The 23,518-nt window shown below is 36.3% G+C and overlaps 1 long non-coding RNA gene across 1 annotated transcript in view; it reads right to left on the bottom strand.

Moving 5' to 3' along the window:
• Window positions 1-1,573: 1,573 nt before the first annotated feature.
• Window positions 1,574-23,518, bottom strand: part of LOC109258369 (uncharacterized) — a 39,891-nt gene continuing 17,946 nt past the window's right edge. The window contains exon 3 of the long non-coding RNA XR_008422681.1: window positions 1,574-2,629. This is a non-coding gene — a long non-coding RNA (uncharacterized LOC109258369). The remainder of the gene's footprint in view (window positions 2,630-23,518) is intronic.

Raw genomic sequence — 23,518 nt, 5'->3', positions numbered from 1 at the left:
AAGATAATTATTTTAAAGAGGATGATTTGACTTTGAAAATGTTATAAAGAGGACCTTGGGAAAATTAAGGAAGCCCTTGAATACATCTGTGTAACTGACCCTTGTTTGTAATCATGCTGTGAAAGGTAAATGCAAAGGGAAGTTCTGTGGGGCTATAAATTTAAAAAAAGAAAAAAATGAGTCCTGCCCTATTGGTATATTCATAGTTTATTTTAAGAATCTAGGATAGTTTCAACTATAATATAAATCTTTTCAACACAAGATAAAAATTAACATAGTATTTTTGGTATTGTTCAATATAAAATCTGCATTAAACATTTAAGAATAGTTACAAAGTTTCGGTTTATCATTTTCTATGGTCTTTAAGTGGTCTTTCTCAGTTCCAGTTATCCTTGGGAAGCAAACTTCCTGTACAGTTGACCTTAATTCACTAGTATGCTGTTCATCAGGGGTATTTCCCTCTCACTCTCCCTCCCATCTTTGTCACACGAGTAAAATCAATTTTAATAATATATTTTACTTAACTCAATATATTCAAATATTATAATTTCAAAATTTAAACAATGTTTTAAGGAATGGGTACCCAGGGAGCTCTCTTGTTTTTCTCAGACACACAAGCAGGTTGGCAGGAAATAGGGGCCAGTGGCACGTCCTGCTGGTAAAGAGTCCGTGCTGGGTTAGTAAGAGCGTGTATGAACAGGAACACAGAAGAGGCTGAGATGATGGGCGCAGGTGTTTCCCTAGATGTGTTCACTCACTGTTGTCCAAGGAGGTAGTGGGAACCTGCCAACAATGCCCTGGGTGTGCACATTAGCACTACATTCAAGACCCTGAGAAGTAGTAAGTCAAGAACCTTTTTAATGCAGGCTTTTTTTTTTATTTTTAAAATTTACTTATTTGAGAGAGAGCGAGAGCACGCGCACGCAGCAGAGGAAGGGCAAAGAGATAGAGAATCCCAAGCAGGTTCCACGCTGTTGGCACCAAGCCCAATGCAGGGCTTGAACCCATGAACCATGAGATCATAACCTGATCCAAGATTAAGAGTCGGATGCTTAACCAACTGAGCCACCCAGGTGCCCCTTTAATGCAGCCTTTCCAAAATGTATATATATTTCCTCTAGAAAACAGCCCCTCTTGCCACCTGCTTACACATTTTTGGATTCTATCTCTTCACATACCCCTCTTTTTTATTTAATATCTAGTTTTATTTGTTACTCTTAGAAAAATCTCATTTTTTAATAAACTCAACTTTAGAGATGGAAGCTCTCAGAAAGGACAACCTCAGTGTCTTGGAAATCTGTTCTGAAGCTTTCCTTTGGCCTCCTTTATTCTCCTGGCCAAAATTTTATCATATTTTGGAGCTTCTCTTTTTTCAGGAAGCTGTTTTTTTAGAACAATGTAGCCAACATTTGTGTCGCAGGACATGTGGAAAAACAATATGCCGTGCTTTGGTCCTAGGTGTCTTACCTTCTTTGTCTTGGGGATTTTTCACAAAATGCTGGCAGATATTTTCTTGAATTTTTTTTATGGTTTACTAAGTTTTGAGAGACAGGCAGAGTGTGAGTGGGGAAGGGGCAGAGAGAGAGAGAGAGAGGGAGACACAGAATCTGAAGCAGGCTCCAGGCTCTGAGCTGTCAGCACAGAGCCTGATGCGGGGCTCGAACACACGAACTATGAGATCACGACCCTAGCTGAAGTTGGATGCTTAACCAACTGAGCCACGCAGGCACCCCTGGCAGATATCTTCTTTAGAGGGCTTAAACATTTTGTGGAATCTGCTAGCTCATTTGGGCCTGAAGCAATAAGACCCAGTAACACGTGATCAAAGGGAAAATTATTGAGATAGTTTACATTCTTTCTTCCACACTTTCTTCCACACTTCCACTTTGAAATCTGGTGTTATACTTACAGCACATCTCAATTTGGACCAGACACATTTTAAGTTTCCAATAACTATGTGCTTAATGCCACACTGGCATCAGTGTGAACAAAAGTATTGTTCTGGGAAGCGGAGATGGTGGAGTCAGGGAAAATGATTAGAGTCCTTGCAAGAAACCAGTCCAGAGAAGATAAGTCCTTGAATTAAATAAAGCCAAGGCAGTAGGGATGGTAAGGAGGAGACAGAATTGACACATAAGGGTTGGTGAAATGTAATGGAGAAGAATGTGGGTTCTGGAGCCAGACATGCTGCTTAGAGTCCTAAATTTTACCTCTCTATAGCTGTGTTTCATGAAAGTTACTCAATCCATATATCTCTTGTTGGGTCACATATTAAAGATAATAATAGTAATATGCCTACAAAGTAGGGAGGTTATAAGGGTTAAATGAATTATTAAATATAGAACTCTCAGATGACTGGCACTTTTAAGCATTTAGTATCAGATTATCATGATTTAAGTTACTAGGACTTGGTGATCAACTGGATGTGGCCAGTGGGATTAGGAAAGGAGTCAAGAACTCTTGCAAAGCCTAGACTGTTTTTTCTTGTTGTATCTAGAAAAAATGATTCCTAACGACCCTTTATAGAAGTTCTAAACCAGTGCTCCATGTGGATCTTGCTTGTAAGTGGATCCTGATGACCGACACAGCGCTGCCTTTCTCTTCCCAAGACCTGTGTTTCTGCTGGTCCCTGTGAAGGAAGAAGAAAATTTCCTCTAGCCAAGATTCTTCTAGCTGGACTAAGAATGATCTTTATATTAAACAGATTAACAGGAAAAAAACTCCGAAGTTTTATTATGCATGCATGGTGGCCCAATATTGAAACTGGGGACTAAAGAAATGACCAAGGCAGGCAGTTTTCATACTGTATAGATGAAAAGACAATAAATCTGTGAGGAATTGAAAGGACAAAAAAACCCCTTAACTTTGGGAGCTTCAATTAGTAAGGAATTCTAAGTGGAATTTGGGTTGAGGTAGTAGATTAGTAAAAAGTAAAAAGGTTTGTTTATAAAGCTTTCTCTGCTTTAAGGTCCCTATCTCTGGTGATGAGGATTCCTTTTTATTAGCACAAAGAGGGGACTTTTAGTACAGGAGATTTATTTCTTGCATACCCAGGAACAGAGGAGGGTCCGAGAGTCCTCGAACAGGATGTCTCTTAAGTAACTTTTATTTAAAATAATATTGTCAAGGTGGCACATTTTAGGTGGCCTGCCCTTGGCTTTACATCCTTGTGCTAAGAATGCACATCCACCAGCTCTTTACATTGTTGGCTTATGACCTATTCTCTGGTGTCAGCTCAAGATCTCAGGTCTTTAAAGAGGGCTTTCTTGATCACCCTGCTATATCTCAGCCACCTTCACACCTCCTACCATACTTCGTATCTATCTTGCCTTATTTATGATCTGTCTCCTCAACGAGTTATAAGATCTGTGATATTTATGATAGCTTGTCTATATTGTTTATCACTGCATCCCCACTGCCTAGGAACAGTCCCTGGCACAAAACAGAGGATCTAAAATGATGTGTTCAATGAATAAACAAATGCTTAATTTTTTGTGCTTTTGAAAGGTGAGAAATAGATTGAATTCTAGAACATTAGAGACAGCTGGTAGGGTGTAGGGAAAATCTTATTTTGTTGTTTGGATATCATTTTTTTCTTTTATTAACATAATGGTGCCAAAAAGAATACATTTAAGACTCTTGTGGTTAAGATGTAGATTATCTCAGCACTGCATACCTCCATCATGTAAGATCAAGATCATGAAGGCACAGACAATATGGGAAGCTTTCGCGGTCGGTCCAAAATTCATATAGTCCAAGCATCTGTCTTTTCCACATCTGAAATCAATTCTAAAGAGGTAGAGTGACCATAAGGCATAAAGTGAGTTAAAGTAAGGATGGCGAATTTAAAATCCAGATCTCTGGGCTCTCAAGCATGTTTTAATTATATATCACGTTGATGTTAGTGTGTTCATGTATCTATGTATGTATATTCAGAGACATGTAATAATAAACTATGTTGGTGGGTAACTATTACTAGATTTTGTAAGGCAAATTTATGTCAATTTTGATAAAATACCCTATTGAAGTGAATGTAGAAGGTTTTAAAAAACTCTTCTTCATACTGGAATTTTGCCATTTGATTGTTGCTTAAGAAGAGCATATGTTTAGTTTACTTAAGCAAATTTTTATTGCAGGGATATTTTTGCAGTAATAGTGTTTGTTAAAATATATTTGACTGGTATTGTTTTATTCTATTAAACTGATGAAGTCAGGTAAATTTATTGATTCTAGGAAAAAATCTAAGTTTTCACTTAAAAGCTTTTCCCAACTTAAATCCTGTTTCAGCAATCATGATAGGAGTGCATAAATAATTTGTGGCTCAAGGTCTGAACTTCTTGTTTTCTTTTCTCTAACTTAAGTTGTTTTTTATTGGAGTCCTTTGGGGAATCAATTGCCTAGTACCTCTAAACAGTTTTTATCTCCATGTAGACAGACTTAAGCTCACCAGGCTTACTTCAGGTCAAATGGTTTTGAAATGAATTAGTGACCTGAGAACTGGTTAAGTAATTTGCTATTTTGGCCCAAACCTACTTAGGCATCTGTAACCACTATAGGTTTTGCATCATTTCTGAAGTGCTCTTTCTGAAATCAGACTCCATTTCCTCTGGTGTTGCCCTACAGTTGAAAGAGTTGATTAGCTTTTGTTAGGTTGTTATTCATCATCATAGTAACTAGAAATGAAAATCATAAGAAGCTAGAAATGGTTATGAAAGCCCATTAGACTGATTAATCTCATTTTTAAAACTTGGGTTAGAAGAGGCACATTTTTATTGCTGTTCCTTCTCAATGCAGAATTGTTTATGAAGTATTTTCTTATTCACTCTTATTTTTTTACTCTTAAGCCTACTGTAATTTGTGCTGCCTCTAGCTGCTACCTTTTTCTAATGTTCACATAAAAGTTTCAAGTTTGCGATATGATATTACCTCATCATTTAAATCAATAAAAAATTCCCAAGTACGGAACGTTGTATTAGGTATTAGGTAAATGCAATGTATGAACAGGGTATCAGCAAATGATGGTAACTTAAGGCTGATGTACTCATATATTACTCTGAGAAGTCAGGAGGAGAAATTTCTTTCTAAAAGGTTGGACAATGAGAGGTAATGATGGCAGGCTTTATGGAGGAGGAGGTTGTGTTGAACATTAAAGATTAGGCAAAGTTAGAATCTCATGAATGGGTGGATCAAAAGAGTGAGTAAAGATTTAAGGTAGGAAATCCTGTGAAATTCAACTAATAGGATATGGTCCTGTTGGCTCATAGTAGAGCATAGAGGATGAAGATCAAGGTGAGATGAGTCTGAAAAGAGAAGTTGAAAGCTGGTAGTGAGATGCTTGAATACCATGTCCTCGGGCATTATTTAGTAGACTGTTGAAAGCCAATACCCTCTGGGCTGATCCATTCAGTTATTTATGGTGCTGTTCTATTTACCTGACATGTCCTTATGATTTCATCTTGCTCGGAGGACCTTAGAAGTATAAATATCTCTTAATAATGATTGGGGAAAAGATTAAAAGGAAAGATAGAGGTTATATCGGACTTGCACAGGAATTTACATCTAGCCTTATCACCAGTTTGATTATTTGGTTTATACCGAGTGGACATTTGGGTTGAATCAAGAAGATAAATTTGACAGCAATAACTGTGCACTCTTGTATTTAGTTCATAAAAGTCAGTTGCACAGTGCAGGATAGGTTTGACAGTAGACCATGGGAAAAGAGAATTTATTTGACCATAAGGTAGATAAGGAGTAACGTGACTTCTAAAAAAGACAACAAAAACATTCAGCTTGCAGAGAAGATGGGAGATTAATTAAAATGAGTACTATATTTGTAAATGATTTGATGGGAAAAATACTAAAATTTATTCAAAAATCTTTGCTTACACATATTCACATATGATTTTAGTGACATGTATAGGTAAGAGTATAGAACTCCTGAATGACCAGTTTATAGTGAACTGATTTGTTTGACCTAGTTATGCCTACTGAAGGAGAGGAGGTGTGGATCATGGGGGGGAAGAAAAAAAAGAAAACCCAAAAAAACTTTTACATGTGAAAAGTCCCAAGCTTTGAATTCTAGCAGATTTTAGGTGTATAATTTTAAATAAGATGACCCTGCATCTGTTTCCTCTAGGGATGCCATCCCAGTTAAAAGAGTTGATTAGCTTTTGTTGTGCTGATATTCATGATCACACAAACTAGAAACGTAACTCCTAATGAGGTAGAAATGGTAGGAAGCCTGTTTATAAAATATCTTATGTCCCTCAGAGGATTGTTGAGAGACTCCAGAGCTCATGAAGATATTCTATATACTGTGAGGCTCAAAAAGATATACAGTTTACTGATTAATGAGAGCCCATTTTGTGATTTTCCTTCTGCCTCTCAACTTCGGGCAGTCAGAAGGGCTGTTTGAGGTCAGATTGCTGAACGCTTAGTGTTTTGTGAATGTCTCTCCCCTCCATATGAAGTTGCTTGCAAATAAATATGTAGTGGCTCTCAAAATGGTGTTTGGGAATACCCACATAAGAAAAATGCAGAATGGTTGTAAAAAAGAAAATGGAGACCTCTTCAGACTTTGTGAATCAGAATGCTGGGAGATGGGACTCAGCATTCTGTATTTTCTTTTTTTTTTTTTTTTTTTTTTTTTTTTTTTTTTTTTTAACGTTTATTTATTTTTGAGACAGAGAGAGACAGAGCATGAACGGGGGAGGGTCACAGAGAGAGGGAGACACAGAATCTGAAACAGGCTCCAGGCTCTGAGCTGTCCGCACAGAGCCCGACGTGGGGCTCGAACTCACGGACCGCGAGATCGTGACCTGAGCCGAAGTCGGACGCTTAACCGACCAAGCCACCCAGGCGCCCCAGCATTCTGTATTTTCAACAAACTATCCAGTGGTTCTCAATTGGGGGTAATTTTGGACCCATCCCTGGGGGGCATTTGGCAGTGTTCCAAGGCATTTTTGATTGTCAGAACTAAGGTAGAGGGTAGATATTACTGGCATGTTGTGAACAGAAACCAGGGATGTTACTAAACATCCAACAATGCACAGGACAGCCTTCCATGACAAAGAATTATCCAACTCAAAATGTCAATAATGCTGAGGTTGAGAAGTCTTGTTATACCCAACACAATTTAAAATCTACGTTTCTAGCAGGTATCATCTATATTTGGCAATTAGAATTATTTAACTTATGTATTCATCATTTGTTTATGTATTAAACAAATTTTTTTTAATGTTTTACTTACTCTTGAGAGACAGAGAGCGTGAGCGAGGGAGGGGCAGAGAGAGAGAGAGGGGGACACAGAATCCAAAGCAGACTTCAGGCTCTGAGCTGTCAACACAGAGCCCGATGCGGGACTTGAACTCAGGAACCGTGAGATCATGACCTGAGCTAAAGTCGGATGCTTAACACTCAACCGACTGAGCCACCCAGGCACCCCATTTGTTTATGTATTTATTTTCAGAACTCTTTTTAAATGATCTTTACTGAAAAAGTAGAAAGATGTAGAATTTTAAATAAACTGTTGGGAGTGGGATTAATTAGTTTAGGCTCATTTCTGGGTTCTTTTAAAAAAAAGATGCCTTAAAATTTTTCCACTGCAAGAATAGTAATCAAGAGATTTTAAGCTAGTTAGTTCTTTGCACACATTGAAAAAATTTTCTTAATTTGTCCTAGCTGAGAGGGAATATGACCTTATGAAGTCAAATTTATAGAATATTTTCATTTTTTATAGAAAATTTAAAAAATGTAATTTAGTTGGTGTAGGTTCAAGCGCTTAGAGATATTTTGTTGATGGGATTCAGGGAGGAAGAAGTGGGCTATATACATATCTTTGAGAACTTGTTTTTACATACAGATAACAATCATTTGTAATTAACAGTTCATTGTTTGAATGCAAACACTGCTGTTAAGTGGTGACTGAAACAGTGGTTGTCCTTTACTCTCCAGTAGAAGAAACATTTTCTTCCTTTGCTCTATTGATTTGCTAACAAATCTATTTTATATGTGATGATATAAAGATAAAATCTGCCCATTTTTACAGTCCTTACATATGAAACACAGCACCTATATTTATTCACTTTGCTTTCATTAAGCAAAAGAATTAGTGTAATATTAACAATCACCCTTATTACATATTTAAAGCAAATTCAAATTTAACTTCCTAAGGTGTCTCCAGCAGATGTTCTCTTATAATAATTTCTATGGTGACTTTCAGCTCTGAAAAGCCTTGAATCTCTAATGAAAAATTTCAAAGTAATAAGATGGAATAGAAGCATTAAAACATACTTGGAGATAGAAATTGAAATCATTTTGGCTAAATGTATCAGGTTAGAAGTTGCCCTAGTTACTGATTGCTGCTATTAGATATTCCCCTTGCACAAAGAAAGCCAGTTATTGATTTTTGAATTTGAATTTCTTTTGAGATAATTGATTGCCTCTATTGTAGATCCTTACTTATCTCAGCTTATGAAAACCCAAGGTAATAGGAATCACCTGCTTTTCTAATGCCTGCCTAATGTTTTGCCTAATTTACTTACCCCTGCTAACCTAGAAACTATTAGAATATAATCTTCATGGAATGCATAAAATTAATGAGTGTCCCATTATGTATTGATGCAGTAGTTACAATATATTTCAGGTACTGTTAATGATGGCTTGATTTACCTTAATGCATTTCAAAGTTTGTAGTTCCTGGCATCTCAATTCTATTTTTATATTTATAAAATTTTACTTAATGATACTACTCAGAGAAACAAATATATACATAGGTCACTGGCTAAAAAGGAAATAAAGGCAAATATTCAGCAGCATGGAAAAAATAAATGTGTTGATTGGACTCCTATTTGTCATTTTATTGAAGTTAGTTTAAAAATGATTCTGTGCACTAATTGTGAGTGTTTGTAATTTGAGACTGGGCCTTGGTTGTAGATACTAGACAAATACAATGTACACACTTGTGGAAATGCAATTAAATGGTTTGTTAAACACAGTATTCTGTTTTAGTCCCACCTGGGGAACTGCAATTCAGTGCAGTTCCCGATGCATAACCCAGAGTTATGATCAGGATCCACAGGTTTAAGGATAGAGTCCCCATCCAGACACCCTTATGTTAGAAGCCAGGCACAAGTTCTTGGGATCCTGAAGCCACTTACATTTCTGACCAACTGACCACCAGTTAGAGAGTTCCCACTACCCAGCACAAGTTTGATAATACACTAGAGCAACTCAACTCAGGAAAGCCCTAGACTTTATTATATGACGTACACATAGAGCAAGGTCTGAGAGCATCTCAAATACTGAGATGTCTTGCCCTCTACCTGTGGCACTGGGGTGGTTCTCTCTCCCAGCATATCAATGTGATCACCAAACAGGAAGTACCCCTGAGTTTCATTAATTGATTCAATTAATGACCGAGCTATTGAACTCCATCTGCAGTCTCCCTCCCCTCCCTGGAGGGTGAAGGGGAAGAAAGTTCAACCCTATAATTATTTGTTGGTCTTCCTGGTGACCAGCTCCATTGTGAAGCTACTTAGGGGTCCACAGGAGTCTTTAGCATTGCAAAGATTCGGATCACTCAGGAATTTCTAAGAGCTTTTGAAACTCCTTGTCAGAAACCTTAGGCAAAAACCAAACAAATTCTTTATTATACTGCACACAGGTATACCAAATAAATAAGTAAATAAATAAAATGATTCAGTAAAAATTTGGCTACTATGTACTAGGTGTTATTTTAGTAATCAACCATCTATCTGTATAAAACCATCTACCTGTATAAAACTCCCAGAAGATAACATAGGAGAAAACCTAAATGACCTTGGGTATGATGATGATTTTTTGGATACAATATCAAAGATACCATCCATGAAAGAAAGAATTGATAAGCTAGTCTTTATTAAAATTAGAAACTTCTGCTCTGTAAAAGGCAATGTCAAGAGAATGTGAAGGCAAGCGTCAGAGAATATTTCCAAAAGACACATCTAATACAGGATATTATCAAAATAGAAAGAACTCTTAGAATTCAACAATAAGAAAACAGACAACCTGATTAATAAGTGACTCAAATAGTTTAACAGATACCTCACCAAAGAGGATATACAGATGGCAAGAAGGCATATATAAAGATGCTTTACATCTTGGGTCATCAGGGAAATGCAAATTAAAATAACAACAAAATATTACTATATACATATTAGAATGGTCAAAATTCCAAACATTGACAATGCCAAATGCTGGCAAGGATGAGGAACAACAACGGGAGCTCTCGTTCATTGTTGGTGGAAATAAAAAACAGTACATCTGCTGTGGAAGAGAGTTTGGCGGTTTGTTACAAAACTAACATTGCCTAACTGTATGATCCAGCAATCTTGCTCCTTGGTACTTACCCAGGTGAATTAAAAACATACGTCCACATAAAAACTTGGACACAGATGTCTATAGGTGCTTTGTTCTTAAGTATCAGGAGTTGCAAGCAACCAAAATGTCCTTCAGTAGGTGAAAGGATTAACAAACTATGGCACACTCAAACAATGGACTATTCAGCACTAAAAAGAAATGAGCTATCAAGCAATAAAAAAAAATGTAAAGGAAGTTTAAATGCACATTGCTGACTGAAAGAAGCCAATCTGAAAAAGACTGCATCATCTACGACTTCAACCATATGACATTCTGCAAAGGGCAAAACTATGGAGGCATTAAAAAGGTCAGTGGTTGCTGGCGTTGGCAGGGGGGGTGGGGTTGGATAGAGAACTGAGGATTTTTAGGGCAGTTAAAATACTCTGTATATTGTACATGTGAATATATGACATACATTTGTCCAAAACCCTAGACTGTGCAACATCAGGAGTGAACTCTAATATAAACTATTGGACTTTGTATGATTATGTGTCAACACAGGTTTTTAGGGCAGTGAAACTATTATGGTCCATACTACAATGCAGGCTACATATCATTATACATGTATCAAAACCTGCAGACTGTACAACCCTAAGACTGAAGTCTAATGTAAATTATAGACTTCGGGTGATAACGATGTGTCAGAGGATGCTTCTCAATTGTAACAAATGCACCACTGTGGTGACAGATAATGGTAGTACAGGAGGTTGTGTGTTAATGGGGGAAATGGAGGTATATGGAAACTGCATGCGATTTTCATTAAATTTTGCTGTGAACGTAAAATTTCTCTAAAAAAAATAAAGTTGATTAGTTTAAGATGGCACTGAAAATGTATGCTTTCCTGAATGGATGTGTAGCTTTTCAAGTTTGATGTTTGTTCCATTTCTGACTGGGGCAGATGATTTGTGCACCAGAGCCTTTTCTAGGAGTTACGGCAGACAGAAGGTGGGTTCAGCTCTGAGATCAGTAAGATGATAGATCCACAATTACTTGGAATAAGCTTTTGATTTTTTTGTGAATGGGTCTCAGTCCGGTTGGTGCTGTTTACTGAGAATTAACTGTATGGAAAATCAAACGTAGGGCCTGGGCTTCTTCCTTTTCTATTTTTGGTGAAGATAGTAGGAGGGAAAAATTGATGGAAATGTTTTGACATTTGTTTCCTTGAATGGTGAATAAGTATAAATTTTATTTGTGGGGAGGAATAACAGAGTATAGATGTTGCTGGTCTTTAATGCTTTACAACTTTCTCTCCTTAAATAGCTGGTTTTATTCTTGTATAAATTAATTATGCCACTAGAGGTAAGAATTTTCCTATTGTCCAGGAAGTTTAACTGAAGCTCATTTGAGGAAAAATCTCTTGTGCTGTAAATTTTAAGGGAAGGTACCAATGATGCAGAGTATTTGTGTCCAAAAAAGGAATCTTTCTTTTTATTCTCTGGCTGGATGAATATTGAACTAAAGTCTATGTAGACCAAATGTGGTACTACTCCTGATTTTGTGAGAGAGCCTGATAAGCGTTCCCTGAAGTTGGAAAGCATTGGTGAATTTCAAGACTAGTTCCCTCTTATGTATTTCTCAAGGCAGGAGAATTAAAGGAGCTTTCCAGCAGGGCTTGAAGGTATTGTAGCATAACATGCCAGGAGGTGGGGGCAACCTCATCCTGTCCCAGTTCTCCTCAGAAGTGATAGAAGAGAACCTGTGGGTACCCAGGTCTCCCCCCCCATGGGTGAGTGTATGGTTAGAGGAAGAACACTGGGCTTTCAGACAGGTTCAGGGACAAGGAGTCATTCTCTCAATGTGGAAAAGACAGGGGTGTAGTCCACTGGCAAGAGACCAAGAGAAATCCAACTGCCCTTCTCTGGGAATCCTCAGCAACAGACGGGGGCTTCAGGATGCTGAACATGCTTCAGAAAGGCATGAATACCACCTTTGTAAACAGTAAATCAGACCACATAGCCCAAACCTCCCAACACATACACCAATGCAGTAATATCTCCCTCCTTTTCCTCCTTACAGAACCTAATACAGAACTCTAGACCCTGAAAAAAGTGGGAAAGACAGAACTTTAGCCACGTTACTCCAAGCAGGCAGGGCTACAGCTGTAACTTGTACTAGGTGAGAGGACAATCTTTACATTTCTATGAAGTTAAAACTATGAACTGGATAGAACTAAGTTTTAGTAACTGAAACTGATAACATGAAAGAAATTCTCTAAGTTGTAAAAAGATGGAAAAGAGGGTATGTGTGAATCACGGTGAGTATTGAGGCAATACAGAGCATATTATTTTTCTATTGCTGAGTTATAAATCTTCACAAATTGAGTGGCTTAAAATGACACATGTTTATTATCTCACTGTTTCCAGGGGATCAGGAGTGTGGGAGTGACTTAGCTGGGTCCTCAGCTCAGGATCTCACAAGACTGCAATCAATGTGTCAGACAGACTGCATTCTCCTCTGGAGCTCAGGATCTAATTCCAAGCTCAGTCAAGCTGTTGGCAGTATTCAGTTCCTTACAGTGGTGGAATTCAGGCCCTCAGCTGCCCCTCTTCATAAGCAGTTCGCAGCATGACTGGTTGCTTTTTCAAGGCCAGCCAGAAAGCATCTTTGCTGCTTGAGGAAGGGCCAAGACATTCTCCGAATGAGCACAGATGATTAGGTCAAGCCCACCAGGATACTGTCCTTTAGAATAATTTAAAGTCAACTGATAAGGAACCTTAACTGAATCTGGAAAGAACTTTACCTTGGCAATATATTGTAACTATCAGTGGGAGTGGCATCATCCATCCTATTCACAGGTCTTAGCCACAGTCGAAAGCGAGGTATTACATACATGGGTGTGTCCCAGTGGATGAGAATTCAGGGGCCATCTTGCAATTGGATTCTACCTGCCACAGAGAGTATGGACCTGTGACAAGTAAGAGAGTGCATGCTTCACTTAAATTCATATTCAATTTTATTTTAAACTCTACAGGAAAAACAGAAGACCGCTTAAGTTTTTAGGCTACCAGTTTGTAGCTCCTAGAGTAGATAGGGGAAAAATTAAATCATTTCATGTTTCTAATACATTGAATTGTGACCCCCCTCAATAAAATCCTATTATAAGTAAGTGATAACTGGTAACCAATGGATTTTTGGTCAAAATGAATAAGGTGTTCATATTGAAATAGTCCATGTACCATAGGTAATTTTAATAATATTTATCTGATTGAACTCTTTTAAAATCCAGAGGTTGCAAGTTTTCTTAGCAGTGATTTTGGAACCATAGTACATGGATGTACTCTGTAGAGTTAATGTCTCTCAAGTATCTTAACCCTATTCCTGAATAAAAATGAAGAGGTCTTATTAATTGTAATTCTTCCAGTATTACCGGGCTTCATTTTATTACTGAACAGATAGGAGTTATTTTGAAAGTACATATTTTAGTATGTGAAAGAAGAGTTGGAAGTTTATTTCAGGAGCAACAAAATAAACCCTGAGTCTGGGAATGACATTCGTGTATTCAACGAACTTACTCTCTCCTGAAACAAAAATTTAAATTTACCTTTGCATTTTATTCTGGAAACAAAAGGGTTAGCCACAGATACTTTCCATAACTGATTTCTGCTAAACCTTTCCTTAATTAAAATAATGTGTTTGTGACTAGCAGTAGTTATTAAAAGCACATAATATAAATATCTTCTCATATTTATTGCTCCTCTTTGTTATTTAGAAAGAGCACTAGATTATTGCCACATAATTTATTCTCTGATAATTCTCTTAATAAGGGAATAAACTTCAGGAAGTGCTTTTAAAAGACATTATGGATGAAAAGTGTTAGTGAGCAGCCATAGACCTAAACAGCTTTTCCATTTCTTTGGATTTTATGTTTTTAATAATAGATTGAATAGTTAGTTGCCTGCTTGACAAGTTTATTGTCCTTATCCAGTTGCCAAGTGAGAAACATTTCCAAACTGACAGCAGGTATTAAAAAGACCTACAAGTGATTCAAGCCATTAGGGAGTCATAAAACTTGAGATGGGATGTTTTTGAGGCTTTGCTCTGTTAGCCAGGCTTTTTCTCAGAGCACTGGCCTCCAGCTGTTGTAAGTCGAGGTAGCAGACGTTTCAAGGTGAAACCACCAAATTTTAGCTGAAACTCTTAGGCTACTCCCCAAGCAAAATACAGCATTTTCCTTATAAATATTTGAAGGCTACTCATTAACTAATCTGGACTAAGAGCACAGGGAGTCAGGGATTGCTCTGTGTTTCTCTGAAAACATCCAAAGTGATACTCATAGAAAGCAGTTAGTTCTGTTGTGACTTACTGAACCTATATTTTTCTTTTATATTTTGTTACTGTCTGTAAAAGGAAGGTATCATTTCAGATGTCTTTATAATGCTGATGCCTTAAAATTGTTCTCTTTGTTAAGAGTTGGGTTCATTTAGAAGGCTCTGGCTTCAGTTTGCTGAGAATTCCAAATGAGGGTTGTAAACCTAAATTAACTACAGAGCATAGAGAGATAATGTAAATATGTAAGTCAAGAAGAGGGTTGAGAAAATAGAGGGTATGGGATTTGTTTCAAACAGGACACTGTCGCCCTAACCTAAATGCATGTTAAAATTTATTTTAAACATAAGCCAAGTAAGACTACTGATGTGTATAAGCCACGAGGTTTTTTCAAAATTTATTCATCTTGTATTTATTTTCAAAAGAGAGTGTGAATGGGGGAGAAGGACAGAAGGGAGAGAGAGAGAGAGAGAGAGAGGAAGAGAGAGAGGAAGAGAGAGTGAGAGAAAGAATATCTTAAGCAGGCTCCATGCTCAGCTCGGAACCTGACACAGGGTTCAATCCCATGCCCCTGGGATCATGACCTGAGCCAAAGTCAAGAGTTGGACCCTCAACCAACTGAGACTCCCAGGTGCTCCTATAAGCCACCAGTTTGAAACTAGTGGTTGAAAAGACACCCTGTTATTCCCACAGTATGAGAGGAAAGGGGTTTAAACACTAGTACTTCTAGTAAAGGATTTAAGAATCTACCTACTGGGGTAAATTACCTCGTTACTTCAAAACAGATACCTACAGTATTTTGAAGCATTGTTTGACTAGTCTTAGCAAGGATGTCAGTCTTTGTTGGAGTTGTAATATTCTACTATTTGGTTTATCTCAGAACAGTCCTTTAACTTTGCATCTGATAGTACTATATGGAAAATCTTTACACTAAAAATGAAATATACATTTATTTTATGCTATTATTTTAAACTGGAAAAACAAGTTTTCTGATTGAAAATGTTGAAAACACATTTAACTATGCTTCTTTGCAAATTTTTCTAAAGTTATAGTAATTATATATTTTTTTAATTACATTTATTTTGAGAAAGAGGGAGAGGGAGAGGAAGGAGGGAGAGAGAGAATACCAAGCAGGCTCCACACTGCCAGCACAGAGCCCAACATGCGGCTTGATCTCATGAACCCAGGAGATCAGGAGTCCAATGCTTAGCCAACTGAGACACCCAGGTGCCCCACATTTTTTTTTTTTTTAAAGTACATGTCCACAGGAGCAAAGGGAATGGAGGGAGCAGGTAACAGTAGGTGAGCTTTGGTAGGATCTTAGATGTTTTGAAGATAGGAAATGGACTATTGGGTGGGAGTAACAGAGTGGGAGCAGCTAAAATCTAAGGAAATACAGAGGGATGCCACCAATGCCAGTTGATTAGCCTGTCAAAACTCTAGAATAACTGAGAAATTCAAGGACCCAGGACACTAGAAAGATAGAGGTGAAGGGATGTGATGAAAACTGAGGGGGGAGATCTTTAGAAGAGCTGAAAGGACAAGTTAAAAGTCCTAGATACCCATTCCTATCCTACACAGTAATGTGATTAGTCCAGCCCTGTCCTCAAGAAAACTATTTATTTTCAGGAGAAATAAGAATATCCTGGACTCTGTGGTACTGACATGTAAGAGGGAGAGGTGTAGGTGTTGTGCTGGAAACAGATGTTGGGCTGCAAAGATATCTGCAGCTGGATAAACACCCCAGGCAGGAAATTGGAGGTTTGGAGAAACTAATACCTCTAAAAAAAAACCCACAGAGAGTGATATTTGGGAGTCCCCACTAACCATGTAGCAATGAACCTCCACAATCCCCATAGATTTTAGTGAATGTAAAACAGACACTACAGTGTATGTGTAATTATTAAAACTTCAAGCAAAGAGAAAAGCAGAGAAAATAACACATCCATGAATATTATCAAGATTTTTAAAAAGATGCTAATATTTGCCATATTAGCTTCAAAGTGTCCAATTTAAGAAAAATAAATTAGATGCCGTGAAAGTGGCATCATCTTTATTCCCAATTCCTTCCTTCCGCTCCAGGAGTGCCAACTTTCCTGAAATTAGTCCTGTATTATTCCCATTCAAGTTTGTCTACTTTTAGTATATGTAGGTGTCCATAAACAACATGTTATTATTTTGTGTGTTAAAAATATTTGTAAATGCTATTATCATTGTGTTTCTTGCACTAATCCCAATGAATCACAATATATATTCAGTTATGATTCATTAGGGTTAACGCAAGAAACACAACGATAATACATTTACAAATATTTTTAAGAACACAAAACAATAATATATATTATTTTTGGACATAAATATTATATATATATTTAAGTTTTTATTTAAATTTCAGTTATTATACCATGTAATATTAGTTTCAGATGTACAAAATAGTGATTCAACACTTCCATACAGCACCTGGTGCTCATTACAACAAGAGCCTTCCTTCATCCCCATCACTTACTTAACCCATCCCCCCACTCACTTCCCCTCTCGTCACCATCAGTTTGTTCTCTCTAGTTAAGAGTCTGTTTCTTGTTTTTTTTCTCTCTCTCCTTTTCCCCTCTCTGTGATCATTTATTTTCTTTTCTTTAAAAAAATTTTTTTTAATGTTTTATTTATTTTTGAGAGAAGGAGAGAGAGACAGGGTGAGCAGAGGGGGGGGGGGGCATAGAGAGAGGGAGATACAGAATCCAAAGACAGGCTCCAGGCTCTGAGTTGTCAGCACAGAGCCCAGCGTGGAGCTCAAACTCACAAACCGTGAGATCATGACCTGAGCCGAAGTTGTACGTTTAACCAACTGAGTCATCCAGGCACTCTCCCCCCCCCCTTTTTAAAGTTTATTTATTTTGAAAGAGAGAGTACAAGATGGAGAGGGACACAGAGAGAAAGGCGAGAGAGAGAATTCCTAGCAGGCTCTGCATAGTGAGCACAGTGCCCGGTGTGGGGCTTGAACTCTCAAAACTGTGAGATCATGACCTGAGCCAAAATTAAGAGTTGGACACTTAACTGACTGAGGTTAGTGGTGCCCCTCATTTGTTTTATCTTTTAAATTCCACATATGGGTGAAATCATATGGTATTTGTCTTTCTCTGACTGACTTATTTCACTTAGCATAATACTCTCTAGCTTCACCCATGTTGTTGCAAATGGCAAGAGTTCGTTCTTTTTTATGGCTGAGTAATAGCCCATTGTATATATGTACCACATCTTCTTTATCCATTCATCAGTCATTGGATACCTGGGCTGTTTCCATAATTTTGCTATTGCAGAAAATACTGCTGTAAACATTGGGGTGCATGTAACCCTTTGAATTAGCATTTTTATATCTCTTGGGTAAAACCTAATAGTGCAATTACTAGTTGTAGGGTAGTTCTATTTTAAACTTTTTGAGGAACCTCCATACTGTTTTCCAGAGTGGCTGCACCAGCTTGCATTGCAACCAACAGTGCAAAAGAGATCCTCTTTCTCCGCATCCTCGCCAACATCTGTTGTTGCCTGAGTTGTTAATGTTAGCCGTTCTGACAGGTGTGAGGTAGTTATCTCAGTGTGGTTTTGATTTGTATTTCCCTGATGATGACTGATGCGGAGCATCTTTTCATGTGTTTGTTGTCCATCTGTATGTCTTCTTTGGAGAAGTGTCTATTCGTTTCTTCTGTCCATTTTTGAATTGGATTATTTATTTTTTGGGTGTTGAGTTTGATACGTTCTTTATAGATTTTGGATACTAACCCTTAATCCAATAGATCATTTGCAAATATCTTCTTCCATTCTGTAGGTTGCCTTTTAGTTTTGTTGATTATTTCCTTCACTGTGCAGAAGATTTTTATTTTGATGAAATTCCAATAGTTGATTTTTGCTCTTGTTTCCCTTGCCTCAGGAGGTATATCTAGAAAGAAGTTGCTATGGCTGATGTCAAAGAGACTACTGCCTGTGTTCTCCTCTAGGATTTTAATGATTTCTTGTCTCACATTTAGGGGTTTCACCCATTTTGTTTTTATATTTGTGTTTCATCCATTTTTATTTTATTTTTGTGTTTGGTGTAAGAAAGTGGCCTAGTTTCACTCTTTTGCATGTTGCTCTCCAATTTTCCCAGCACCATTTGTTGAAGAGACTGTAACTTCCATTTGGATATTCTTTCTTGCTTTGTTGAAGATTAATTGACCATATAGTTGTAGGGAATGTGTGTGTTTGTTATTATTATTATTATCATTAATTATTTTGTTGGATTTGGCTCTGTGTTCATGAGTCAAATTGCCTAATGATTTTTCTTTACATTCCATCCTTTTCTCTTTTTGTATAAAGGTTATATCAGCCTCACCAAATTAGATAGATAATAAATATTATTTTACTTCTCTGCAGCAGATTATAAAACCTATTGGATTTATGTTCATTATATATTTTGCATTACATACCCATAAAACCATATGAATCTGGTGGATTGTGCATGTGAGTTTTTGTACATATAGAATTTTAACTACAATTTGAGTTTTTTGGTAATGTTTGAAGGTTTTTTGACATTTGCTATTTTTCCTTAAGTCAGTTTTGGTGAGTTATGTTTTCTATAAAAGTTTTTTTTCCATGTTTTCAAATTTAATATGAAATATTCATAGAATTATTACAGTTAAAATACATATCCTATCTTTATATGTACAGATTGTTTATGTGTGCTTTCTCTCTTTTTTATTTGATCAATTTTATCAGAGGTTTGTCTACTAGTCTTTTAACTTATTACTGTGTGTTTTCCATTTCACTTATTTCTTTTTATTTCTTCTTTTGCTGTATTTGGCTTAAACTTTAAAATTTTGGGGATTCTCTTGATTTCCTAGCATGTACAATTAAGTTTATAGATTCTCCTTTAAGTGTTGGTTTAGTCTTGATATTGGTGTATTGCTAATCAGTTTTAAATCTTGTCTAATTTCTATCTTGCTTTTGATGTAATTTATAGTTTTGGGTTTTCTACTAATAGAGTTAACAGACTTAAAGTTATGTAACATGCTGCATATGTGAAAACTGGGAATAAAACTTTAGTAAAATAAATGTTAAAGAACAATAATTTGATCTAAATGAAAAGTCATATTTGACAGAGTAACATGTTAACTGTGCATTTTGTAGCCATATATGTTAAATCATTGCCTTTGTGATATTCGTACAATTATTAGCTTTTGAAGTAGGTAATGATACTTCTCCAGTAGGTTGTATCTTCTGATTTTCACATGATCAGTGATGTGTGTGTGTGTGTGTGTGTGTGTGTGTGTGTGTGTCTGTGCGCGCGCGCACGCGTGTGTTATTTCAGCCTTCTAAATACTTAGGAGGCTTTTTAAATTAAGCCTCAAGCTTTTTGTTCAACCCTGAGAAATTCTCTACCATCATTTCTCTCTATTCACCATTTTCTTTTGTCATTCTTTTTGAAGTTCTCTTATGTTTAAATTGTGCTTTTTCAGTCTATTTCTGTATTTCCTCAATTTTTAGAGCTTTTTATCTTGTTACCATACTGCCCTCTCTTTTTTTGATTTTCCTATTTATTTACTCTTTGGTTTTGTCGATTCTATTCAGTATATCATTTCCTTTTAAAATGTTAATAAGCATTTTTTCCTTTCTAAGGTTTCTAAGTTGGCCTTTAAAATATTTAACTCTACTTAATAATTGTCTAATATTTTACAACTTCCCATTTTATTTTGTGGATGGGACTTATACCTTTATTTATGAGGATTTTCACAGGTACGTACTTCAAAACTCTTTATGGATTTCTTTTATATCTATTTCCTTAGACGGAAAATCTCTTATGTGTGGATTTTGCGTACCAACTTTCGTGGTGCAGGTGTTTCTCATAAACTTATTATACTTTATGAGCTCAACTTCTAGAAAAGATTTCTCGTTTGTGTGCCTTGGGTTGGGGCAATTTCTTTGTGAAGTGGTCTTACGGTTTGCTTCTCTTCTTTCTCTTTTTCTCTCTTAATTTCTTATCCCTTTTCTCTGTTCCTTTTCCTTTCTTTCCTCCCAGTCACTTTATGGAGTCATTATATGGAGAAAATATATATATATATACATATATATACATATATGTATGACATATGACATAATGACATATGGAGTCATTATATGGAGAAAAAATATATATATATATATATACATATATATATATACATATATATACATATATATATATATGTATATATATATATGGAGAAGAAAAAATATATATATATGGAGAAAATATATATATATGGAGAATATATATATGGAGAAAAAATATATATATATGGAGAATATATATATATATATATATATGGAGAATATATATATATATGGAGAAAAATTTATGGAGAAAATATATATATGAAGAAAAAAATATATATGGAGTGTGTATGTATATATATATATATATATATATATATATATGTATATGTATGTATGTGTATGGAGAGGTAGTGCTCTTTTTAAATGACAGATTTTTTTTCTTTTTTCCTTCCAAGCACAGGAAGGTATTTTGTAAAAAATCTAAAGACCTTTTTTATTATTTACCGTTTCAGGGTTTATACAGGAAGAGGGAGCTTTTAAAATGTACCTTCTTGACCCAGAAACCAAACTACTTTACTTTTACATTAAAACTAACCACATTAATACAAGAGCAAGAAGATAAGGTGCAAAAAGTCTTATTTTGTGGAAATTTCTTCAATGGCAGAGTGCCATTAAAATTTTCCAGAGTTGAGGGGCGCCTGGGTGGCTCAGTCGGTTAAGCGTCCGACTTCGGCTCAGGTCATGATCTCGCGGTCCGTGAGTTCAAGGCCCGCGTCGGGCTCTGTGCTGACAGCTCAGAGCCTGGAGCCTGTTTCAGATTCTGTGTCTCCCTCTCTCTGACCCTCCCCTGTTCATGCTCTGTCTCTCTCTGTCTCAAAAATAAATAAACGTTAAAAAAAAAAAATTTCCAGAGTTGGGGGGGGGGGTACATCAGAAAACCTATAGCTTTACGTTTTAGCCTGAGAGATACACATGAGGGAATAGGTGAGTGAAGAGACACATGAGGGAGTGATGTATAGAGACAGTAATGTGAGAAGAACAAGTAAAAATGTTTTCTTTTTTTCTTCTCAGCCACAGGTTGCTGGATTTTGCTTTTTAGAAACACTTTAGAGGACACAAGAATATTTTAGATAGGCTTTAGGGGAGCTGACCATATAATTCTTGATTCCAAGCAGGAAAAAGAGTATATTATGTATGATGGTGTGATGACAGAGGGATTAGTTGGGAGGACTTTTTTTCTTAATATTCTTCTTAAAATGGACGTGTGGGAATATGATGTGTACAAAACAAATAGAGTAAATTCTCTCAATCATTATGACTATTTGAAAATTTCCAGAAGGCATTATTCCAAACTTTCAAATATGTCTTGGGTTATTGAGGTTAGTGCAAAATATGGTTTACCTGTCAATTCTATATTTGAAGACTCATTTATCTCTTAAAACTCAATATAGACATCAGATTATATATTATGGTCTTGTTCCTTTAAGTGATTTTCATACCCAATTCAACTCCTAAGACATATTTATTTTGGTAGTAATATGTCATGTCCTCCTTTTTATGTCACATACTTAGATAAAAAGAAATGATTTATCAGAAAGTATGTGACATTGCACCATTTTTATTACATTCATTATATCCTTAGGTGCAACTTCAAAAAGGAGTGTAAAACAGCCAATGTCCAATTAGTTTAGAAAAAGGTTAGAACAACCTCACCTAGATAAATATAATAGGACTCCACATTCATAACAGAACTCTTACTTGTTTGAATTGTACCCACAGAATTCAGATATAATAAAGGTCATTAAAATATTTTTAAAGATAAAGTTGATTTCAAGTCCCCACACAACAGTGTTGATATGAAATTGTATATTACTTAATACTGGCTTCTAGATCTCCATTGCCTATAAGGATAACTTAGGGCTTAGGTGCACCAAAATGGCAATAGCCATGTTAATTACTATTTTTATTACTATTTCCACAGTTGGACATCAGTCTTCTGAAATTTGTGAGACATTGATGTGTCCATATCTGGCTGTAGACATATAGCAGGCATGAGTAGTTGGGATGTACAAAAAAACTTGATTAGATGGAAACACTTGTTATTGTGTTCAGAATCCAAGGCATCCAGCAACTTCCTCCCAATCTGGGCTTCTGCATGCATTGAGGACATAACTCTATGGCTTTTGTAGAACTTGCCTCAGTTTCTCAGGTCTTTAGGAATCTTGATCTTTAGGTAATGTGATTCTTTCCTGGCTATCTAGCACTATCTGCTTTCCCATCTCTTTTTAGAGACATCTAGCTTAATTACTTTTTTTAAAAGTTTTTTATTAAATTTGTTAAACATACAGTGTAATAATAGTTTCAGGTTATAGTTTGATGATTCATCACTTAAATACAACACCCAATGCTCATCACAAGTGCCCTCCTTAATACCCATCATCCATTTAACCCATCACCTTGTCCACCTCCCCTCCAACAACCCTGTTTGTTTTCTATAGTTAAGAGTCTGTTTTCTAGTTTGCCTCTCTCCCCTTTTTTCCCCTATGTTTATCTGTCTTGTTTCTTAAATTCCACATATGAGTGAAATCTTAGGGTATTTGTCTGACTGACTTATTTTGCTTGGCATAATTACTCTCTAACTCCATCCATGTGGTTGCAAATGGCAATATTTCATTATTTTTTATGACTGAGTAATATTGTTTATATACACCACATCTTCTTTATCCATTCATCAGTCGATGGACATTTGTTTGCTTAACTTTATGATCTAAGAACTTAGTGGTTTTTCTTC

The sequence above is a fragment of the Panthera pardus genome, unplaced genomic scaffold (genome assembly GCF_024362965.1).
Source record: "Panthera pardus isolate Hobbes unplaced genomic scaffold, ASM2436296v1 HiC_scaffold_16, whole genome shotgun sequence".
NCBI lineage: Eukaryota > Metazoa > Chordata > Mammalia > Carnivora > Felidae > Panthera > Panthera pardus.
The sequence above is the reverse complement of the archived record's forward strand: the minus strand, read 5'-3'. Positions and strand labels throughout refer to the sequence as shown.